This window comes from Dasypus novemcinctus, chromosome 10 (assembly GCF_030445035.2).
Source record: "Dasypus novemcinctus isolate mDasNov1 chromosome 10, mDasNov1.1.hap2, whole genome shotgun sequence".
In the NCBI taxonomy this organism is placed as follows: Eukaryota; Metazoa; Chordata; class Mammalia; order Cingulata; family Dasypodidae; genus Dasypus; species Dasypus novemcinctus.
Genome location: NC_080682.1, coordinates 128,301,502 through 128,325,087, shown reverse-complemented (window position 1 = coordinate 128,325,087; position 23,586 = coordinate 128,301,502). Strand labels below are relative to the sequence as shown.

At 40.1% G+C, this 23,586-nt stretch overlaps 2 long non-coding RNA genes across 3 annotated transcripts in view; one reads left to right on the top strand and one right to left on the bottom strand.

Annotated features, from left to right (window-relative positions):
* LOC139439898 (uncharacterized) overlaps positions 1-20,083 on the bottom strand; it is a 46,657-nt gene extending 26,574 nt beyond the window's left edge. The window contains exons 1-2 of one of the 2 annotated variants that reach the window (XR_011650004.1): positions 19,860-20,083; positions 14,923-15,109 (exon numbers count right to left, since the gene is read on the bottom strand). This is a non-coding gene — a long non-coding RNA (uncharacterized lncRNA). Of the gene's footprint in view, positions 1-14,922; positions 15,110-19,788 lie in introns of both variants that reach the window. The other variant, XR_011650003.1, reaches the window with a different exon arrangement.
* LOC131280126 (uncharacterized) overlaps positions 19,834-23,586 on the top strand; it is a 141,536-nt gene continuing 137,783 nt past the window's right edge. The window contains exons 1-2 of the long non-coding RNA XR_009187729.2: positions 19,834-19,961; positions 20,784-20,870. This is a non-coding gene — a long non-coding RNA (uncharacterized lncRNA). The remainder of the gene's footprint in view (positions 19,962-20,783; positions 20,871-23,586) is intronic.

Sequence of the window (23,586 nt, the reverse complement as noted above, 5' to 3'; positions counted from 1 at the left end):
CTGATTGCTAATATTGCATTATCCCCTAGTCTTTTCTCCTAGCGTGTCCCCCAAAGTCCTTTTTTTTTTAATATACAGTTATTTAGGGGTTTTTTTGGTTGTTGTTTTAGATAGTGTTGCAAATGTGACACGTGTATACCTGTATCACTCTTCCCCCTATCTGTTCCCCACCGTTTGCTTATCCTCTTTTTCTTTCTTCCTTTCTTCTTGTCTTTCTTTTTTTTCTTTATTATAATTAGTTTTTTTTTTCTCGGTTTTCTCTTTCCCTCTTGTCCCTCATTTTCCACTTATTTTATTTTAATTCAAGTATACAATAGGTGCTACAGGGAACACCTCACATTTGCTGGGTTTTCCCATCCTCCACTGCCTCATTTCTGTGTGAAATGATTTAGGTTACCTACACTATCCCCCTTCCCCTGCATCTTGATATCCACTATCATCTACTGTCTCTACTATATTCCAACCCCACCTCCCATTCTTTGATCCACAAAGTGTCTAACTCTTAATTTCTAATACTTTTGCTCTGTTTTCTGTCTGTTATCCACTCTTGAAACTATTACCTTTCTTTTCTTTTTCCCTCTCTCATGAAAACAATAGCTTTGTAGTTCATACCATATTCCACCCATATTCAGTCATCTATTTCATAAAAGGTACTCTACCTACAGCTATAAATCTGTACAATCTACATGAATCTAACCTCCATCCTCCCAGATCTCATATTCTTGCTTTGTTAACATACATTACTAATACTACTTTACACTTTTCCCTTGCTGACACAATTGCCTTTCCCCAACACTAATACTTTCTTCTAAAGTGAACTTAACCAACAACAAGTAACTTGAATAAGAAGAAAAAAGTGACAAAGAGAAGATATAACACCTATGCAAAAATAACAACTAATTAACCTCCAAAAGCAGACAAAGAAGCTAAGGAACTGATTAAATTCGTCAAAATAAAGAGATGACCAGAAAGCAACAAAAATCTACAAACCAAACCAATAATCAGGAAAACATGACTGAATCCAATCAACAAACCAATAATCACGAAGGGGAGCAAAACTTGGCACAAGCAATGAAAGAACTCAGAACATTTATCACCGACAAATTTGATGCAGTAATGAAAGAGGTTAACAACATGAAGACATCACTTGGAGGGGAAATTGCAGACATACGCAAAAACATAACAGATATGATGGGAATGAACACCACAGTTCAAGAAATCAAAAATACACTTGCAGCAAATATCAGCAGACTAGAAGAGACAGAGCAGAGAATTAGTGATGTGGAAGACAGTACATCAGAAATCAAACAGATAGTAGAAGGGGTCAATAAGAAGATAGAAAAAATCCAATTAGGATTTAGGGACCTGAATGACAATGCAAAACGCTCAAACATACGTATTATAGGCATTCCAGAAGGTGAAGAGAAGGGAAAGGGGTCAGAAGGAGTGTTGCAGGAAATAATGGCTGAAAACTTCCCAAATCTACTGAAAGAGACAGATGTACATATCCAAGAAGCACAGCGCACTCCACAAGTCATAAACCCCAACAGGCCCACCCTAAGACATATACTTATCAAATTATCCAAAGCTCAAGACAAAGAGAAAATCCTAAAAGCAGCAAGAGAAAAGAAAACCATCACATACAAGGGAAGCTCAATTAGATTAAGTGCTGATTTCTCTTCTGAAACCATGGAGGCAAGAAGACAGTGGTATGATATAGTCAAGGTACTAAAGGAAAAAAACTTCCAACCAAGAATACTCTATCCAGCTAAACTAGCATTCAAACATGAAGGAGAGTTCAAAATATTCACAGACAAACAGAAACTGAAAGAGTATACCAACAAGAAACCTCCCCTTCAAGAAATTCTAAAGGGAGTTCTGCAGGAAGAAAGGAAAAAACAGGAAAGGCAAAGTTGGAGGAGAGTATAAGACCAACAACAACAACAAAAAAGACAAAAAAATATATACAAACAAAATATGACAAACACAAATCCAATCAAATATGGCTAACACAAATAATTCCTTGATAGTAATAACACTGAATGTCAACGGATTAAACTCACCTATCAAAAGATTCAGACTGGGACATTGGATAAGGAAATATGACCCATCCATATGCTGTCTACAAGAGACACATCTTAGACCCAGAGACGCATGGAGATTGAAAGTGAATGGCTGGAAAACAATCATACAAGCTAACAATAACCAAAAAAAGGCAGGAGTAGCTATATTAATATCAGACAAAATAGACTTTAAATGTGAAACAATTGTGAGAGACAAAGAAGGATACTACATTTTAGTGAAAGGGAAAATCTGTCAAGAAGATCGAACAATCATAAATATCTATGCCCCTAACAAGGGTGCCTCTAAATACGTCAGGCAAACGCTGGAAAAACTAAGTGAAAGAATAGATACATCTACACTTATAGTGGGGGATTTTAATACACCACTATCAACTCTGGACAGAACATCTCAAAAGAGAATCACCAAAGAAACAAAACATCTGAATAGTATATTAGAGGAGCTCGATCTAATAGACATATATAGATCGCTACACCCAAACACAGCAGGATATACATTTTTCTCAAGCGCACATGGATCATTCTCCAAGATAGATCATATGCTAGGCCACAAAGAAAGGCTGAACGAATTCAGAAAGATTGAAATCATACAAAACATTATCTCTGACCACAGTGGAGTCAAGCTGGAGATTTGCAAGGGACAGAAGCCCAGATTTCACACCACGATTTGGAAATTAAACAGCACACTCTTAGAAAAACAGTGGGTCAAAGAGGAAATCTCAAAAGAAATCAATGACTACCTTGAAACAAATGATAATGATAACACAACATACCAAAATTTATGGGATGCAGCAAAAGCAGTACTGAGAGGGAAGTTTATAGCCATAAATTCATATATCAAAAAAGAAGAAAGAGCAAAAATTGAAGAACTAACTGCACATTTGAAGGAATTAGAAAAACAACAACAAAGTAGCCCAACAGGAAGAAGAAGGAAGGAAATAACAAAGATAAGAGCAGAACTAAATGAAATAGAAAATAAGAAAGCACTTGAACAGATAAACAAGACCAAGAGCTGGTTTTTTGAGAAGATTAACAAAATTGACAAACCTTTAGCAACACTAACAAAGAAAAAAAGAGAGAAGATGCAAATACACAAAATAAGAAATGAGAAAGGCGATATCACCACTGATCCCACAGAAATAAAGACTATCATAAGAGGATATTTTGAAAAACTATATTCCAACAAAAATGACAATCTAGAGGAAATGGACAAATTCCTAGAAACACATAAGCAGCCCATATTGACGAAAGAAGAAATTGATGATCTTAACAAACCAATCACAAGCAGAGAGATAGAATTGGTTATCAAAAATCTCCCAACTAAGAAGAGCCCAGGGCCAGATGGCTTCACAGGTGAATTCTACAAAACATTCCGGAAAGAACTGACACCAATCCTGCTGAAACTATTCCAAAACATTGAAACGGAAAGAACATTACCCAATTCCTTCTATGATGCCAACATTACCCTAGTACCAAAGCCAAACAAAGACATCACAAGAAAGGAAAATTACAGACCAATTTCTCTAATGAACCTAGACGCAAAAATACTTAACAAAATACTTGCTAATCGTATTCAACAACACATTAAACGTATTATACACCACGACCAAGTGGGATTCATCCCAGGTATGCAAGGATGGTTCAACATAAGAAAATCAATCAACGTAATACACCATATAAACAGATTGAAGGAAAAAAATCACATGATTATATCTATTGATGCAGAAAAAGCATTTGACAAAATACAGCACCCTTTCTTGATAAAAACACTCCAAAAGATTGGAATACAAGGGAATTTTTTGAACATGATAAAGAGTATATATGAAAAACCTAAAGCCAATATTGTTTACAGTGGAGAAATCCTAGACTCCTTCCCTCTAAACTCAGGAACAAGACAAGGATGCCCACTGTCTCCGCTTCTATTTAATATTGTCTTAGAAGTACTTGCACGAGCACTGAGGCAAGAACCAGAAATAAAAGGCATTCAAATTGGAAGGGAAGAAGTCAAAATTTCATTATTTGCAGATGACATGATCCTATACATAGAAAACCCTGAGAGATCTACAACGAAGATTCTAGAACTCATAAATGAGTTTAGTAAAGTCGCAGGATATAAGATCAATGCACAAAAATCAGTAGCATTTCTGTACACCAATAATGAGCAAGATCAGGAGGAAATCAAGAAACAAATACCATTCACAATAGTAAATAAAAAAATCAAATACTTAGGAATAAATTTAACTAAAGAGGTAAAGAACTTATACAACGAGAATTATACAAGATTGTTCAAGGAAATCAAAGAAGACCTAAATAAATGGAAGACTATTCCTTGTTCATGGATAGGAAGACTGAACATTATTAAGATGTCTATCCTACCAAAACTGATCTACACATTCAATGCAATCCCAATAAAAATCAACGCAGCCTTCTTTAAGGAACTAGAAAAACTAACTATGAAATTTATTTGGAAAGGAAAGAGACCCCAAATAGCCAAAGACATACTGAAAAAGAAAAACGAAATTGGAGGAATCACACTACCTGACTTCAAAACATACTATAAAGCTACGGTGGTGAAAACAGCATGGTATTAGCATAAGGAGAGACACATAGACCAATGGAATCAAATTGAAAGCTCTGATATAGAACCTCACATATACAGCCACATAATATTCGATAAAGCCACCAAACCCTCTCAATTGGGAGAGAGTGGCCTATTCAACAAATGGTGTCTGGAGAACTGGATAGCCATATGTAGAAGAATGAAAGAAGATTACCATCTCACACCTTATACAAAGATCAACTCAAGATGGATCAAAGACCTAAATATAAGAGCCAAGACCATTAAAACCTTAGAAAGCAGTGTAGGGAAACATCTACAGGACCTTGTAATAGGAAATGGATTTATGAATATCTCACCAAAAGCATGAGCAGCAAAAGAACTAATAGATAAATGGGACTTCCTCAAAATTAAAGCCTTCTGCACCTCAAAGGAGTTTGTCAAGAAAGTAAAAAGGGAGCCCACACAGTGGGAGAAAATATTTGGCAATCATATATCTGATAAGAAACTTATAACTTGCATATATAAAGAACTCCTATATCTTGAAAATAAAAAGATAAACAACCCATTTAAAAAATGGGAAAAAGACTTAAACAGACACTTCTCCGAAGAAGAAATACAAATGGCAAGAAAGAACATGAAAAAATGTTCCAAATCTCTAGCTATCAGGGAAATGCAAATCAAAACTACAATGAGATACCATCTTACACCCATAAGATTGGCAGCTATGAAAAAAACAGAAGAATACAAGTGCTGGAGAGGATGTGAAGGAAGGGGAACACTCATCCACTGCTGGTGGGAATGCAGAAGGATCCAACCATTCTGGAGGAGAGTATGGCGGTTTCTCAAAAAACTAGCCATAGATTTGCCATATGACCCAGCAATACCACTGCTGGGTATATACCCAGCAGAACTGAAAACAAGGACACAAACCGATATATGTACACCAATGTTCATAGCAGCATTGTTCACTATTGCCAAAAGTTGGAATCAACCCAAATGCCCATCAACAGATGAGTGGATCAATAAAATGTGGTATATACACACAATGGAATACTACTCGGCTGTAAGAACAAACACACTACAAACACATGTGATAACATGGATGAATCTTGAGAACCTTATGTTGAGTGAAGCAACCCAGACATTGCAGGACAAATACTACATGACCTCAATGATATGAAATAAACAAGCTGCCCTAGATAGCAAGAGACTGAACGATAGGCTTACAGGAAATCGGAGGGTGGAGGAAGGATATGAGCCGATGTCTGCGGGGGGGGGGGGGAATTTAAGACGAGATGGTGGTAAGTATGAACACAAAGAAGAGATAAAATGGGGGCAAGGGGTTGCCTTTGGTTGGGGCTTTATGGGTTTGAGGGTGGCTGGGGAGGGATGGTTGGGTAACGTTGCCCAAAAGTGGGGGGAGGGAGGGGGAGCATACGAACACAGGAGAGGGTCAGGAGGTGGTGGAGAGTAAAATGCCGAGAAAATCATACCAAAATATAATAAAGAGGGTTACCTGTTTAGAATGCTCGGAGGGGAGGGTCTGATGCAGGACGGGCTCCTGGGGAATGCCTAAATGCTCATTCTGCCAGAGTGGGTGACACCATGGGGTAAAATCCCAAGTAGTGAGAGTGGGGGTGGACCCACATCCTGGGGAGGACTAATGCCACCAAATAGAGGGAACTGTATCCCTCGAGAGAAAGGGTGGCTCCCAGGGCATTGGGGCAGTTGAGCAAGTTAGGCCCTGAACACTATTCCATCTATTTCTGGAAGTGGCTCCTCAGGAAATGAAGGTTGGCTGTCACTGTGGGCACCAAGGTGGAAGGGAAAATGGATGTTAAATGTGTGGAACCAAAGTAAAAGGGGGGCAAGAGAGGAGTTTTTTGAGAGTACACAAGGATGGATATAAAACATGTAATATTACACCATAACATATAGGAGATGACAGACTGATAATGTAAACCATAATGTAAAACATAGGATAACTAAAAATGTAAAGAACTGTGTATCCTAAAGTATGCACCATAATGTAAGCACAGATATTACCTTGTTAGAAAGCTAATATCTCAGACTCTGTACATCACCTTAAGTAAATATGATGTGAAAAGGGTGTAAGAGTATCGCTGTGGAAGGAAAAAGGTTTTGTGGTGGATGTATGGGAGTGCTGTATATTATATATATGCATTGCTGTGGTCTAGGACTCCTGTGAAGAAATGCTGAATAATTGGAGGGGGGGGGGGGGAAAAAGGATAGGATGTGGAATTTTTTCAAGTCAACATTCTTTATCTAAGTTCTTTATCTAACTTTATCCAAGTTCTTTATCCATCCTTTAAACCCATCGCTATATACCATTCCCTAGTAAGGGACCATGACATTATATTGGGCTTCAAATTTCGGGGAGTTCTGGACCACAGAGTGTTTCAACAATGGCAATGGAGGGATACTGGTATGGGATACCAATGACAGGTGATATATGGCTGACAGGGAGCTGTACAGAACATATGTCCAGGGGGCATGGTAATGATTGGATATACTCATAATGGCAACAATTAAAAACCACAGCAGGGGGGGTACTGGGTTCCTGGCCAGTGGTGCTCTGCCGCGGTCCCTAGGGGAGCAGCGACAGTCTCCCAGGTACAGCGGCGGGGACCTGGAGGGAGTGAGGGTTCAACAGTGAGCCCCTGATGCTAATGACTATGCTTGTGAGCTGATAAACCTAAAATAAGAACAAGGCCTAGAGCAACATTGTGCCTGGGAATTTCCTCCTGTCAGCCTTCATGTTACTCAAATGTGGCCAGTCTCGAAGCCAAACTCAGCATGTAAATGCAATGCCTTCCCTCCAGCGTGGGACATGACACCCGGGGACGAGCCTCCCTGGCAACGAGGGACCACTATCAAATACCAACTGATGATGCAACTGGAAAAGGACCTTATACAGAAGGTTCAATGCGGATCAGCAGAATATCCATGTCTACATAAAATAACATGACTTTAAAATGCTGTTTGACCTAAAGTAAGGGGGAAATGGAAAGGAGAAATGAGTTTATATGGCTACGAGTTTCTAAAAAAGAGTCTGGAGGCTGGCAGAAGGATTGACCTCATGCACAACTGAGCAGAGTCAGAGAGACAGATAAAGCAGATACAACCCCCAGATATTGGTTCCTTTGAAGGCTAAAGAGACCCATGAGAGTTATGGCCATGGCCGATGGGGTTAACTACCAGGGCAGATGGCCCCTCTTTGGAAATGGTGTTTATGTGTGATGAATCTGGACTCAGATGGGATCTCCCTTCATAAGACTTTCATGCTAATGTGCTGGAGGTGCAGTTAACGTTGGGATTTAAGATATATTTAGGGGATTTGAATCTCTGGACTGACAATGTGATAGCCAGGTCCTGAACCTCAACAGACTCCAGCACCTACAATCTGATTTATTGGACTTACCACACTCAGCTAAGATGGAGTTGAAGAAGGACAATCACCACACCATGGAGCCTAGAGTGATTACAACTGAAAATGGGAGGATTGCATCCAGCATCCATGTGGAATTTGAGCCTCCTCTTGACATAGAGGTGCAATGGACACAACCAATCCAATGTCCACATAGAAGAGGTGGTATTGGATTGAGAAAAGTGGACATGGTGGACGATGGGTATGGGGAAAGGCAGGAAGAGATGAGAGGTGGAGGTGTCTTTGGGACATGGAGCTGCCCTGAATGGTGCTTCAGAGGCAATCACCGGACATTGTAAATCCTCACAGGGCCCACTGGATGGAATGGAGGAGAGTATGGGCCATGATGTGGACCATTGACTATGAGGTGCAGAGGTGCCCAAAGATGTACTTACCAAATCCAATGGATGTGTCATGATGATGGGAACGAGTGTTGTTGGGGGGGGAGAGGGGGGGTGGGGGAGCGGGGTTGAATGGGACCTCACATATATATTTTTGATGTAATATTATTACAAAGTCAATAAAAAAAAAAGGAAAAAAAAAACAAACAAAAAAAAACAAATGCATTTATACTTATAAAACCACATAATAAATTCCTTTGCTCAAACCTAAGAAAATAAGTATGTATTTTTCTCTCATAACCTATAAAAACTTGCAAGTAGTAAAAAGTTAAATAAATGGAGAAATATTCCTGTTTCATGGTAGGTAGAGTCAATATTTTTAAGATCTTATAGAAAATCATAGAAAAATATTTTGTATATATTTTTGAACTTTTTCTGCTCCTACGAGAGCATGCAAAATGTTTAAGAAAACAAAATTGAGCAGTTCATACTGCCTGGTTCCAATTCTTATTATAAATCTACAATAATTAATAGAGTTTGACTTTAGTACACAGAAAAATGGGGAAAAAATAGAGCCCATATGTAGACCCATTAAAATATACTCAAGTGAACATAATCCTTTCAAAATATGGAAATGGAACAACTGGATGGCCATACTGAAAAAAAAGAAAGACATAAATTTTACACCTTACACACAGATTCACCTAAAGTAGTTTATATGTTAATGTCTAAGAAGCAAAATGATAAAAAATAAATAAAATAAAAATGTGGTTCCAACAGAAAAATGACCTTGTGTTTGCTGATGAGTTTTTAAATGCAGCATCTAAAGAAAGAGTCATAAAAAGAAAAAAATGGTAATGGGACTTTATTTGAAAAATTAAAAGTTCTACTATGTGGAAGACACTGTTGACTGAATGAAGAGACCTCAATCCTGCACTGGGAGAAAGTTTTGTAAAACACATATATTTTGTACCAAAATATACAAAAGGCCTATAGAGCTCAATAAAAAGAAAACAAACCACACAACTAAGAAATTGGAAAATGACTGAACAGAACCCTCACCAAATTAGGTATATAATTGGCAAATAAGCACACATAAAACATCATTTGTCATTGAAAAGTAACTTAAAACAACAATGAGAGACACTATCCACCCACTGGAATGGCTAACATCCAAAGAACAGACAATCCAACTGCTAGCAATGATGTGGGACAACAGGAACTCTCCTTCCTCACTGGAGGGAATGCAAATGGCACAGCCCCTTTGAAGACATTTTAGCATGATTAATAAAGTAAACATATCTCAGCATGTGATTCATTAATCACACTCCTAGGCATGTACCCATTTGTTGACAACATATGTCCACATAAGAAAAACCAGCACTGATATAGTTATAGCTATTTTTAGTTACAAAGCCACAAGCTAGGAGAAAGCAAGATGTCCTTCACTAGGTGAAGGGATAACCAAACTGTGGTACAACTATGCCCATATAGTTACTCAGCAATAAAAAGGAAAGTGTTATCTTGCCACAGAAGGACATGGATGCGTGACAAATTCATATTGTTAAGAGAAAGAAACTGCTCAGTTAGGGCTACGTAATGCATGGTAAGGTCACATCTGCTTGTTGATAGGGTACGGTGTTAGGGACCTCTTTGCATACAACTAAACAATTTGCTCCAAAAGTTGTCAAATTAAAAAATTCAGATATCTGCTGAACTGTCATTTTGTCTTCCTTTAAGATCTGAATTGCAGTGGGGAAAAGAGATGATATTAAGTACTCAAATCTCAGCACCATAAAATGAGTTAGGCACTGGTCCATCTGCTAGAGAGGTAAATAGACAGTTGAAGAAACAGAAATATTCTTGCCATCTTGTCCTTTACATTATTGCAAGTTAAAGAAATACAAAAAACACTGTGACAACTAGGTTGAGTTTCTTCAAGTTTCCAGAGTAAGAAAAATTCCAGGACTCTGGCTGGGCCTTTTTTAGTTGAGAAATGTGGGTCCATAGTTCAACATCCTGTACTTTAATTATAGAACCAGAAGTTAGAAGAACTTGGTAGGGGTCTTTTTCTTAATGAGGGTCTGTCACCTTGACGGAGCATCATAACTTGCCAAAATGTTTCCATCATTCCAAATAGGAATGCTGTCAATTTTAAGCCTTTACTTCTCATTCTGTATACACACCACAGGAATGAATACATTCTGATGCTATGAGATTATTTATTGTACATTTTTCAAAAAAGTGAGACTACAATACTTGTCCTTTGTGTCTGGTTTATTTCACTCAATAGGATGTCTTCCAAGTTCATCCACATTGTCATGCATATCATGAATTCATTTCTTTGTACAGCTGAATAATATTCCATTGTATGTCTATACTGTTATACATTTTATTTCTCTATTCATCTATTGAGGGAAACTTGTGTTGCTTCCATCATTTGGCAATTGTGAATAGTGCTGCTATGAACACTGGTGTCCAAATATCTTTTTGAAATGATGCTTTCAATTCTTTGGGGTATGTACCTAGTAGTCCAGTTGCCAGATCATATGATAATTCTATACTTTGCTTTCAGAGGAGCCATCAATCTGTCGTCCACGGTGGCTACACCACTTTGCATTGCTCCCAGCAGTGAATGAGGGTTCCTTTTCCTCCACATCCCCTCCAACACTTGTACTTTCCATGGGGTTTAATAAAATAGGAGGTGGCCAATTCAGCTGTAAGAAGGATGCTCCCTGGAGGCTCCCTTCTGACAGTGGCCTAGGGAAGCAAGTGCTGAGAGGGCAGGGCCACATGGGGAAGGAGACTCAGTCATCAGTCACCTCCAGGAGAGACCCTCATCCAGGAAGACTTGGATTAGAGGGGGACCAATGTCTCTACAGAAAATCCATGAAATTTTCAGACACTGCCAGTCCTAACAGATTTCCCCCAAGATCCTATGACTGTCATGCAGGTCAACTTGGTGAGATACTGCAGAAGTCCAGTGCCCCTGCTTGCCTTGAGGAAAGGGGAACCCATCGGGGGGGGGAGGTTTCCTGTGATGGCTGCAGCAGGATCCTGCTCCCCAAGGGCAGAAAGAAACACTTAGGAGAATGAGCCCACCAGGCTGTGGGTACAGGAACCCTCTATTGCCATGACACCCATCATTGTGCCCTGACATGTTCCTGTGCAGGGGAGGGGTGGGGTCAGGGCACCACTTGATCCTCTGGGCTTGCTGTAGGCCCAGGTGGGGCACAGAGAGGCAGAGCCCAGGGGCTGGACTCTTTTCCCTGCCATCAGCAAGGCCCTTTCATTAATGCACAGGATAATTAGTACTTTCTATTTATACAAAGAGCAAAGCTAGAGAGCCTTGTTGTATAGAGCCTTGCTGGTCTCCCCCACAACAGCCCAAGGACAGTCTTCCCTGGTGACATCAGGATAGCTTCCCTGAAGACCTCAATACAGCCTCCTCTGGCTGTCCTTTCAGAGCTAAGCTCCTTAGAAACTGTCCCATGCAGTCCCTCTCCAGACCTATTCATCTCTATTTCAGCTCTCTGTTTTTGAACTTGCTGAACCCTAGCCAACCACTCCAGTGGAACAACTCTCCAATTACATTCAAATTCTCACATGCAAAGGTCACTCTTTTTTTTTTTTTTATCATTCTTGTACTTTCCTTCCTGATTTTTCAGCAGTTTTACACATTTTATTATGTTCTTCCCCTTCTGCTATTTTGGCTTCACCATATTTCCCTTTTGGGGCTCCATGCTAATTTTCTTTCATACATCTCAGTGTCCTCTTTCTTTGTTAACTGTTTACATATTGATGTTCCACAAGGTCCAATCTTCTTCTCACTTTCCTTCTCATTCACCATAGGCTATTTCAGTGACCACATCCAAACCTATTGTTTCAAGCAGGATGCCAAGGACTCTTAACTTTTCATATCCAGCCCAGATCTTGTTCCTGAGTCACACATGTGAATTTCTCACTTGTCTTCCATAGATCCCTCAAACTAAGGCTGTTACCCCACAGTTCTACACTATTTTTTCAGTATGAATGTCACCACCCCCCACCCAATTCTCTAAGCCAGAAACTGGACAATTTCCTTTATATTTCCCACTCTATCATTCTTAAATATAATTAGTCTGAAGATGTGTCAATACTACTTCCTAAATATATCTTCTCAATTCCACACCACCTTCCCATTTCTCACTGTAGACTTAGTCCGGTATTTCATCACTGATAGGTTGGATTATTGTCACAAGCTTCCAAATATTTTTTCCACTTCTGGTCCAGCCTCCTTCAAATTTATCATCTACACTGTGGCTATGACATGTATAAAATTCAAAATACTTCTTATCTAAAACCATTCAATTATTTATATAGTTTGCATAATAAAATTCAAATCCTTCCAGCATTTTAGAACAGAAATCTCCAAACTGGCCATGATCCACCTCTACGACTCACCTGTGAACCACCCAACAGAATTCTCTTACACTAAAGGTCAGCATATTCTAAAGTGTTCCAAGGAGCACTTCTTTCAGATATTAATAAAATTCTGGTCTAATAAGCTTGTGAACATGGGAAAATGGACTTAAACACAGTGATGGGCAGAGAATGTAAACTACAATGTAAACTATAATACACGTTAGTGGCAATGCTCCAAAATGTGTTCATCAATTGTAACAAATATACCACACCAATGTGGGAAAATGTGGAAAGGGTTGGGAGTGGGACATATCGGAATCCCCTCTATATTTTTTGTAATATTTATGTAGTCTAAGTATCTTTTTTTAAAATTTAAAATTATATTTAAAAAAAAACCACAGTAATGGGCATTGGGGATATCTAAATAAAGAACAGAGAAGATAAAGTTTGTGTACTGAACTCCTGTTTTTCACTGAATAGCTACTAATATCTGAAGGCATTCAGTTTGGGAAAAGTTATTGAAAGAATTTGGGAAACCTTAAAGTTCTGACAATATGCTCTACTCTCCTACTTCTTCACCTCTGCCTGGTGAGCCATCCATTCATTCAGTCATTCATTTGTTCATACACTCCAAAACAATAATTGGAAATCAACTAGTATATGCTTTACATTCAGGGGGAGAACACACTCTTGGTGAGCCAAACTTTGTAAACATATGATTAAAACAGTCAGGATAAGTGCTCTGAATATTGGAGCATCATGTTAGGACCTGAGTTTGGGAGATCAATCGACAGCAAGTTCCCCTTCATCCTTGACAGGGCTATCCCTCAGATAGGTGTCAACTTTTTTTTTTTTCTTTAAATTGAATCTTAGGTGTTAAATGAGCATATATTTACAGGTGTCATATCTTTCCCTTAGGTTGATCCTTTCATTGTTATGAAATCTCCCTCTCTGTTTGTAGAGGTATAGGTAAAGTATATGTACATGTCATGAAAGTTAAGTTGATATCAAATGAAATATGATTTTATTATTTAGGATGTTGCATTTTAACCCAATGGAAAACACAGGAAAAGGAAATGACAATATATCCATATAGGAAAAGGAAGGCAATCAATGTGGTACAATTCAAACATCTAATACATATAATAGTAGGAAAAAAGGGTTGTGTTTAAAATGAATTGTTACGTTAGGAAAAACTTTCTGGATAGAGTTAAGAAATTCATAATAATAATAATTTGTAAGAGTGGCAGAGTAAACTAGGCTGATGGGACAGAAGTGATTGTGAGATTATTCTAGATAGATAGTTTTCATTATGTTTATGTACCTAATCAAGAAAAGTAATATATTTTCATAAAATGCAGATTCCTGGTTCTCCACACTAAATCACAGATAAAAACATCTGGGTATAAGGTATAGAAAATAGTATTTTAAATATGTTTCCTACAGGATTTTCATGTACAATAAAGATTGAACCTTTCTGTTGGGAGACTGTAATGAATTCAATAATTGAAAGGTTCAGAATCCCTGACATAAGTCATACATATTGGCTTCTTCATTTTCCACTGACCACTAAAATATTACATACCTGGACCACAGTTTAACCTCCTGCCACAATGTCTTTTTCAAATGATACTTTATAATTATACTTTTGTTTTTTATTTACCAAGAAAGGGTTTTTATTTTCTAAAAAAAAATTATCTTTATTATTGTTCTTTTTTATGCATTGCCTCTCATAACAGTTATATGTTATTTAATTACCCCTGTAAAAGCTACCACTTTCAGCATTCTTTCATCAGGAAAGCTGTTCTTAAGAATGGTATGTTTTCTTCTTTGTGAAAAACAAATATGTAATTGCTTTTTGGCCTGAGAAACTATTTAACAAAAATGATAAAAGGAGGGCTGCCCTGATGGAAGGGGCTGAGGGTCAGAACTGTGTACTCTCAGTTTCCTCCATGACTCCTGCATTAATTTCCTAGCTGCTGTAATGGATTCCATATAAGGGGTTGGCTTACCAACAGGGATTTACAGACTCAAGGTTTCAGAGGCTAGAAGGCTTGCTTCCTCCCAGAGTCAGTACTTAGAACTCACCAGCAATCTTGGTGCTCCTTGGCTTTTCTGTCATGTGCTGATGCATATGGCTGCCTCTTCTCCTTTCTCTTCTGGGTTCTGTTGATTTCCAGCTTTTGGCTGCTCCCAGAGCTTCCTTTCCACATCCATTTCCTTTGCTTATAAGGACTTCAGCCACACTGGATTAAGGCCCATATATTCAAAGGTCCTATTTACAAAAGCGTTCACATGCACGGATGAGAGGTTGGAACCTGAACATACCTTTTGTGGGGGACATTATGCAATCCCCAACACCAGTGATACCTTCTGACCACTCACCTTTCCAATGGGACCCAGAAAGCAATAAAAAAATCATTAAGTGAAAAATCACTTTGGAAATCAGTATTTCAAATGCCCACAATTCTCCCTTTGCTTTGAACACTAAGAAATTCAGTCAAATTTAATACAATATTATATTAACTCTCTTTGTGAGAATGTTTACTTTTGCCTTCTTTATGGCTTTAACTTCTTTAGTGCTTTAGTTTCAAGAGAATTTCTTAATTATTTCTATAAATATGTATTTTGTTCCTATTCTAAAAAACCATTATGGACAGATGGGGTAGAAATAGTCCAAATACATATGCATTATTATTATCTTTATTAAAATCTTGTGAACTCAAATGGCTTCCATTACTTTATAATTCCTCTGGGAAGATGGCAGACTAGCAAGACAGAGGACTCTCATCTCTTCCAGAAAAATAGCTAGAGGACAGGCAGAAATGGCCTGGAAAAAAATCTTTTAGGGTTCAGGATCCCAGGGGAAGGCTGGACACCACCCAGCAGAGAGAGAGGCAATGGAAAAGAACCATGGTGGCAAAACTGTGAGTACATGCTGCAGCTGCCAGTATCCACCCCCACCATATAGACACTTTGAATTCTCAAGCCTCAGGGCCACTGGCTACAAAGGTGGACCCACCACCCAGAAGTGAGGAGAGAGCAACAAAGCCTAAGGCTGGCTGCTTTTGACCCACAACTTTGGTCTGCTGTGCCCTTGAGCTCCTGCAGGCTGGGTGGGGCCCTGCTATTGTTTGCCTGGGAGCCAGCAGGGGACTAAAGAGATCCAGGACTAAGGAGATCTGATCCTCCCAATGCCCTCTCTATTGACCAGGACTGACTGTTTGAATTAGGAGGTTCTTAGCCTCCAGGCAGGATCCTCTATCACAGTGATCTGGTGTGGTGGATGCAAACACACTCTGACCAGGCTTTGAACCGAAGGGCTGATAAAGAGTGCCATTTGCTGGTGGACCAAGGAAAAGCATGTGGGGAGCACAGACATAAATAAGCAAGAGAGGCATTTTCTGGTCTTTACAGTCTCCCTCCCCAAGGCCCTAGGAAGCAGGTCTGCAACACATTACTCTGCTCAGGGCCCAGATCTGAGCAACTAACAGGGACAATCCTAAAGACCCAGAACAAGTTGAACCAAGAATCAAAGACACCAGTAACACACAGCCTCCTGCCACTAAATCCCTATGCAAGGAAAGTGAGCATCTGAGTAAACTCGCCATCCAAATCAGATGCCTAGACATCAGCAAAAGTAACAAGTCACTCTGAGAAAAGAGAAGAAATGACCCAAGAAAAGGAATCTATCAAAGTCTCCAGAAGAGACACAGGATTTCAGACAACTAACCAAGGAGATGCACATAAACTTCCAAAATCAAATTAATGAACTGAAAGATGATACAGATCAAAAGATAAAAGATATCAAGAAGACACCAAGTGAGTACAAAGAAGAATTTGAAAACTTGAATAGAAAAGTAACAGAACTCATGGGAATGAAAGACACAATAGTGGGATAAAAAACAAATTAGAGGAGAGTAGTTGTAGCTCAAGTGGTTGAGGATCTACTTCCCATGTACAAGGTCCCAGGTTTGATCCCTGGCACCTTCTAAAAACAAACAAATGAAAAAATGAACTCTCACTGTGGAGCAGATGTAGCTCAAGGGTTGGGCACCTGCTTACACTACACAAGGTCCTGGGTTCAATTGCCAGTACCTCCTAAATAGGAAACAAACAAACAAAAAAACAACAAAAAACATTAGAGGTATACAACAGCAAGTTTGAAATGACAGAAGAAACAATAAGTGATGCAGAAGACAGAACAGCAGGAATGGAAGAGAGAAGAGAACAGAAAGAGAAAAGAATGTGAAAAATTGAGCAAGGGCTCAGGGAGTTTTGAGTGATAACAGAAAACACAACCACATGCATGTCATGGGAGTTCCAGAAGGGGAAGAGAAGGGAAAAGGGGCAGAAAGAGTATCTGAGGTAATAAGAGCTGAAAATTTCCCAACACTCTTGAAAGTAATGACCTTGCAGGTCCAGGAAGCACAGTGTACCCCAAGCAGAATAAATGTGAATAGACCTACTCCAATAGGTCTATTCAGATTCATAGTAGGTCTAATAGGACTACTCCAACTGTCAAACATCAAAGATAAAGAGAAAATTCTGACAGCAGTAATGAAGAAGCAAACTATCACATACAATGGATGCCCAAAAAGATTTATTGTGGATTTCTCATCAGAACTTGGAGAAGACAATTGCATGATATAATTAGGATACTAAAAGAGAAAAACTGCCAGCTGAGAAATCTTTATCCAGCAAAATTGGCCATCAAATATGAAGGTGAGTTTAAAATGCAAAGAAAACAGAAATTAAGAGAATTCATGAAAATGATTCCATTTTGCAGGAAATAATTAAAGGAAGCCTTACAACCTGACAGAAAAAGACAGGAGACAGAGGCTTGGAGGAGATTATAGAAGAAAGAATAGCAGAAAGGATAAACAAAAGAGCAAAAATACAGACAGAAATATGACAGGACATATGAAAACCAAAGAATAAAGTGATAGAAGTAAATAATGCATTTACCATAATATCATTGAATGTGAATGGATTAAACTCCCCAATCAAAAGATATAGGCTGGGAAATAGACATGGCTCAACTGCTAGAGCATCCGTTTACCACATGGAGGGTCCAGGGCTCAATCCCCATGGCCTCTTGGCCTGTGTGGTAAGCTGGCCCACATGCAGTGCTGCCGTACTCAAGGAGTGCCCTATTGTGTGGGGTGTACCCACATAGGGGTGCCCCACATGCAAGGAGTGCGCCCCACTAGGAGAGGCACCCCATGTGAAAAAAAAGTGCAGCTCGCCCAGTAGTGGCACTGAACATCGAGAGCTGACACAGCAAGAGGATGCAACAAAAAAAGAGACAATTTCCCAGTGCCACCAGATAACGCAAGCAAACGCAGAAGAACGCACAGCAAATGGATGCAGAGAGCATACAATGGAGGGGGAAGGGGATAGAAATAAAATAAATCTTTTTAAAAAAAGATATAGGCTGACACAATGAATGGAAAAACATGAGCCATCCATGTGCTGCCTACAAGACACTCACCTTAGTTCCAGGGATAAAAACTGCTTGAAAATGAAATCTTTGAAAAAAATACTCCATGCAAACAGTAAACAAAAGAGATCATGTCCTCTACACAAGTAAAAGAAAAAACTTGCAAACTTTGATTAACGATTCTGCAGTTCTTTGGGATTTGAGGGTTCTATGACAAAGGAAATGAGGCCACTGCCTCTTGTGGTTTAGAAAAGCCTGAGAGAAGAGAGAGAAGAGGCAGGAGCAGGAAGGGGAGGAGGGGGAGGAGGAACTGGAGGGAGGAGGGGAGAAATGGGGCATAAAGAATGGCAGGGAAGTTTCATGTGGTCAGAGAGGACCCTGCAAAGGTGATAATAGAAGAGGGGAAGCTTAAGTGAGCTAGGAGAAAAACCCTCTGACCTGGTTCTGTACTAGAGCAGAAAAGAAAAATGCTTTAATTGGTTCTAGTAATGAAGACTAGCAAGAGACTTGCTCAATTGCAAAATTCCTTTTTCCTCCTAATTCACTCTTGAGTAAGTCTGTGTTGGTAACACTTGTTTAACTTAATACCCTAGTTTTTAGCCATTTTTAGAACTAGAGAAACCTATTTCTTGAACAAGAACCAGTCAGGATTTTTGTGGCTTCTTTCCAATGTAGGCACACCTGGTCCTTTTGGATGGCATGGAACTCTACCATCAGCAGGTGACAACTCAGAACTGTGCAGGTGAGAGAGATAGAAGAAAGAAAGTGTTCCTTTCAAGCACCAAAGAGCATTATGATTATGAGAGTTTCTTTTTCCTCCACTTCACAGTATCTATATATTTTTTGTTAGGTGAAGGTGACATAACATAAAATTAATAATTTTAACAGTATATTCTGTGGCATTTAGTACATTCACTATGTTGTGCATCAAATCTATTTAATTTCAGAACATTTTTATCCACTCCGAAGGAAATCTCATAGACCCAAAAGGAGTTACCCCACCTTCCCCACTCCCCGCAACCTCTGCCAGCCATTAATCATCATTCTGTCTCCCTTTATTTGCATAGTATGGTGGGGGTGGGGGGGGTGCAGGAACCTCATTTTTTTAATGTAACATTTTTTTGTGATCAAGGTAGCTTAAAAAAGGCAATTAAATAAAAAAAATTTTTTAAGTTTCCATTTATATGATAGTTTTCTGACATTACAGGAATAATGTGTTTGGAGTGATTACACAAGTCCTAAAAGATGAATTACTGACAGTTTGTCCCAAGTACTGGTCTAAAATATTCCAAGTGCTGATTCATTTATAACCATAGCATTTCATAGATTTTTAAATTTCCCTTTAAGATTTTCTGCTTTAAAATGCCTGTGTATCTTGGGAAACTACAACAATTCTGTCCATTTTAACTATTTTTATCATCTTGGGTCCTGGAATCATCACCCGTTAGCTGAAAAGGAGTCAGTAACCATCTGTTCACAATGAGACTCCCCGCTCCCCCCACCCAGCGCACCTCCTGCTGCCCTTTATTGCGCTGCACCCTGAGCTTCAGTCTTCTGTGACGCAGAAGAACATTTAACTCACACCAGGGGGGACGCTGGCAGCTTTTCCCGGAGGCGTCCCCACTACTGGCCAGGGGGTAGCCACGTGGCCGCCAGGGTCAGACGCTCCTCCCGGAGGACGCAGGTAGGGGCCGGGAAGTCGCGTGGGACGGGGGCGCGCAGGAGCCGCAAGTACGCTGGGGTCCGCCCGGGGCCTCGGCGGGGTGGGGCTCCTGGCCAGGGCTGGCCGCGCAGCCGCTTTCCCCACCGCTCAGCCCCGCCCCTGAGGCCCCGCCCAGCACGCGGCGCGGCGGCCGCACCTTCCGGAGCCTCGGGTGCTTGGGCCAGGCCGAGGCGCCGCTCAGGGCGCCCCCGCCCTCGTTTGCGGCCCCCCGTGTGTGAGCCCCCCCCGCCCCCCGTGCGGGGCCCCGAGCGTGGGGAGGGCCGTGTCTGGCCCGCGGGGCAGCGAGCGCCGGCCCGGAACCCTCAGGCGGCGCGCGCGGCCCCTCCTCAGACGCCCGCCTGCGCGGGCTCGGAGCCCGGTACGTGTGCAGACCCCCCCTGGCGGGCGGGGAGCGCCCGCGGGTCTTTGGGCGGGGCAGAGCGCAGGGCTGTGGGGGCCCCCGGCAGCGTGGAAAAGCGAGCGAGCGGCCGTCCCCGCGCTGCGCTGAGGGCGCACCGGCCCGCGCAGCCCACGAAGCTACAGCTCGCGGGAAGGTTGTGCGCGGAGCCCCCGCCGGTCCTGCCCTCTCTGCGCGGTTTGGGGCTGCCTTCACCGGGGCCCGTGGGCGGCGGGGGGCTCCGGGCCTGCTTCAGTCTTTGGCATTTTTCCAGACTCGAATAACTTGTTTATTCTGTGAAAGTTAGTTGAATGAAATTACCTAGTTAGAGCTGCAGAGCTATTCACGCTTGAACCACCTTCTCTTATCCAAGCCCCGGGTGATAGGCATTTGTATTTTTTCCCCAGTTTTGGCGGCCAAGAACTTGCTGTGGGAATCATCGTCCAGCAAGTTGTCTTGGATAGATATCTTGGAGTGGAACTAGGAACAATGATGTAAGTTTATATTTTTAAGAAATTGACAAAAGGGTTCCCAAAGTAGCAGCACCATGTGGCATTCTCACTGGAAATGTAACGAGGGCTCCAGGTTTTCCGCATCTTCTTAAAAGTTGGTATTATCTTGATTTTAGCCATTTTACTATGTCTATATGATAAGTCATAGCAGATTTTAATTTGCGTTTCCCTAGTGATGAAAAGAATTGAATGTTTCTTCTCTGGTGAAAGTTATTTACATAGTTTCCCATTTCAAGGTCTGGCAGTGAAATTCTTCCCACTTTGCTCTTCTTTTTTAGAATGCTTTTGGTTACTTGGGTGCATTTTCCCTTCCAAATGAATTTGGTAATTGCCTTTTCTATTTCTGTCAAGTAGGCTGTTGGAATTTTGATTGGTATTACATTGAGTCTATAAATCAGTTTAAGTTGGATTTAGTCTTAGAGTACCCCTGTTTTGTAGTTTTCCATGTATAGGTCCTGTACTTCTTTCACTAAGTTGATCCCTACATATTGAGTCTTTTTGTTGCTATTGTAAATGGAATCTTCCCCCTGATTTCTCCTCAGATTGTGCAGTACTACTGTACAAGAACACTGATTTCTGCGTGTGGATCTTGTATTCTGCCACTTTGCTGAACTCATTTATTAGCTCAAGGATAATGTCGTCTGCAAATAGTACAAGTTTTATTGTACCCTCTTCCTCTTTGGATGACTTTAATTTTTTTTTTTCTTCTCTAATTGCTCTAGCTAGGACTCGTAATATGATGTTGAATAGCAATGGTGATATTAGGCATCCTTGTCTTGTTCCTGATCTTAGATGGAAAGCTTTCAACCTTTCCCCACTGAGTACCATGTTGGCTGTGGGTTTTTCATATATGCCTTTTATCATATTGTGGCATTTTCCTTCTATTCATACCTTTTGAAGTGTTTTTTACCAAGAAAGAATGCTGGATTCTGTCAAATACCTTTTCTGTGTCTATTGTGATCATCATGTGTTTTTTCCCTACAATTTTTTTTAATGTGGTGTATTATGTTGATGGTTTTTTTTTTTATGTTGAGCTAGCCTTCCATACCAGCAACAAATCCCCCTTGGTCATGATGTGTAAGTCTTTGATAAGACTGCTGCTGGATTCAATTTGTCAATATTTTGTTGAGAGTTTTTGCATCTCTGTGTTCATTGAAGAGATGAGTCTGTACTTTTCTTTCCTTGTAGTGTCTTTATCTGTCTTTGGTGTTAGGGTGATATTGGCTTCATAAAAAGAGTGGGGTAATTTTCCCTCCTCTTCATCATGTTGGAAGAGTTTAAAAAGGATTGTTGTTAATTCTTTTTGAAATGCTTGGTAGAATTCATCTCTGAAGTCATCTGGTCCTGAGCTTTTCCTTGTTGGGAGGTGTTTGGTGATGGATTCAGTCTCTTTAAACGTGGTTGGTTTGTTAATTCTTGTATTTCTTGTAGTGTCAGTGTAGGTTGGTTGTGCCTTTCTAGGAATTTGCCCATTTCTAGGTTGTCATTGTTGGCATACAGTTTCTCATAGTATTGTCTTTTGATTCTTTTTATTTCTGTGGGGTCAGTCATTACTTTCCTCCTTTCATTTCTGATTGTATTTATTTGCCTATTTTTCTCCTTTGGTAATATTGCTAGCAATTTGTCAATTTTACAGATCTTCTCAAAGAACCAGCTTTTGGTTTTGATTTTCTCTATTTTCTCTTTGTTGTTGTTCTCAATTTCATTTATTTCTGCTCTAATCTTTATTATTTCTTTCCTTCTGCTTGCTTTGAGGATTGGTTTGCTGTTCTTTCTCCAATTTCTCTAGGTGTTCAGTTAAGTCTTTGAGTTTAGCTCTTTCTACTTTTTTAATATAGGTGTTTAGGGCTTTAAATTTCCCCCTCAAGACTGGCTTTGCTGTATCCCATAAGTTTTGGTAATTTGTGTTCTCATTTTCATTTGTCTCAATACATTTACTGATTTCACTTGCAATTTCTTCTTTGATCCACTGATCATTTAAGAGTATGTTGTTTAGGCTCCACACAGTTGCAAAGTTACTTTTTTCCTGTCTATTCTTGATTTCCAATTTCGTTCCATTATGATCTAAGAAGGTTCTTTGTATAACTTCAGTCTTTTCATATGTACTGAGACCTGCAGTGTGCCCTACATGTAGTGTATCCTGGTGAAGGATCCATGGGCACGTGAGAAGAATGTATAACCTGCTGCATTTGGATGCAGCATTCTGTGTGTCTGTTAGGTCTGACTCATTTATTATTCTTTAAGTTCTCTGTTTCCTTGTTGATCTTCTGTCCAGTTGTTCTGCCTCATGATGTGAGTGGTATATTAGAGCCTCCAGTGATTATTGTAGAGATGCCTGTTTCTCCCTTCAGTTTTGACAGAGTTTGTCTTATGTATTTTGGGGCACCCTGGTTAGGTGCATTAATATATCTTCCTGGTGGGTTGTCCTTTTTATTAATATATAATGGCCTTCTGTGACTCATAACTTTTTTTCACTTCAAGTCTGTTTTGTCCAATAATAGTATAGCTGTCCCTGCTCTTTTTTGGTTACTATTTGCATGGAGTATCTTTTTCCAACCTTTTACTTATAGCTGGTTTATATCCATGAGTCAAAGATGGGTCTCTTGTAAGCAGCATATGGATGGCTCATGTGTTTATTATTCATTACACCTCCACTGAGGCTCAGGGCCCAGCTGACACATGAACTGTCCAGAGATTC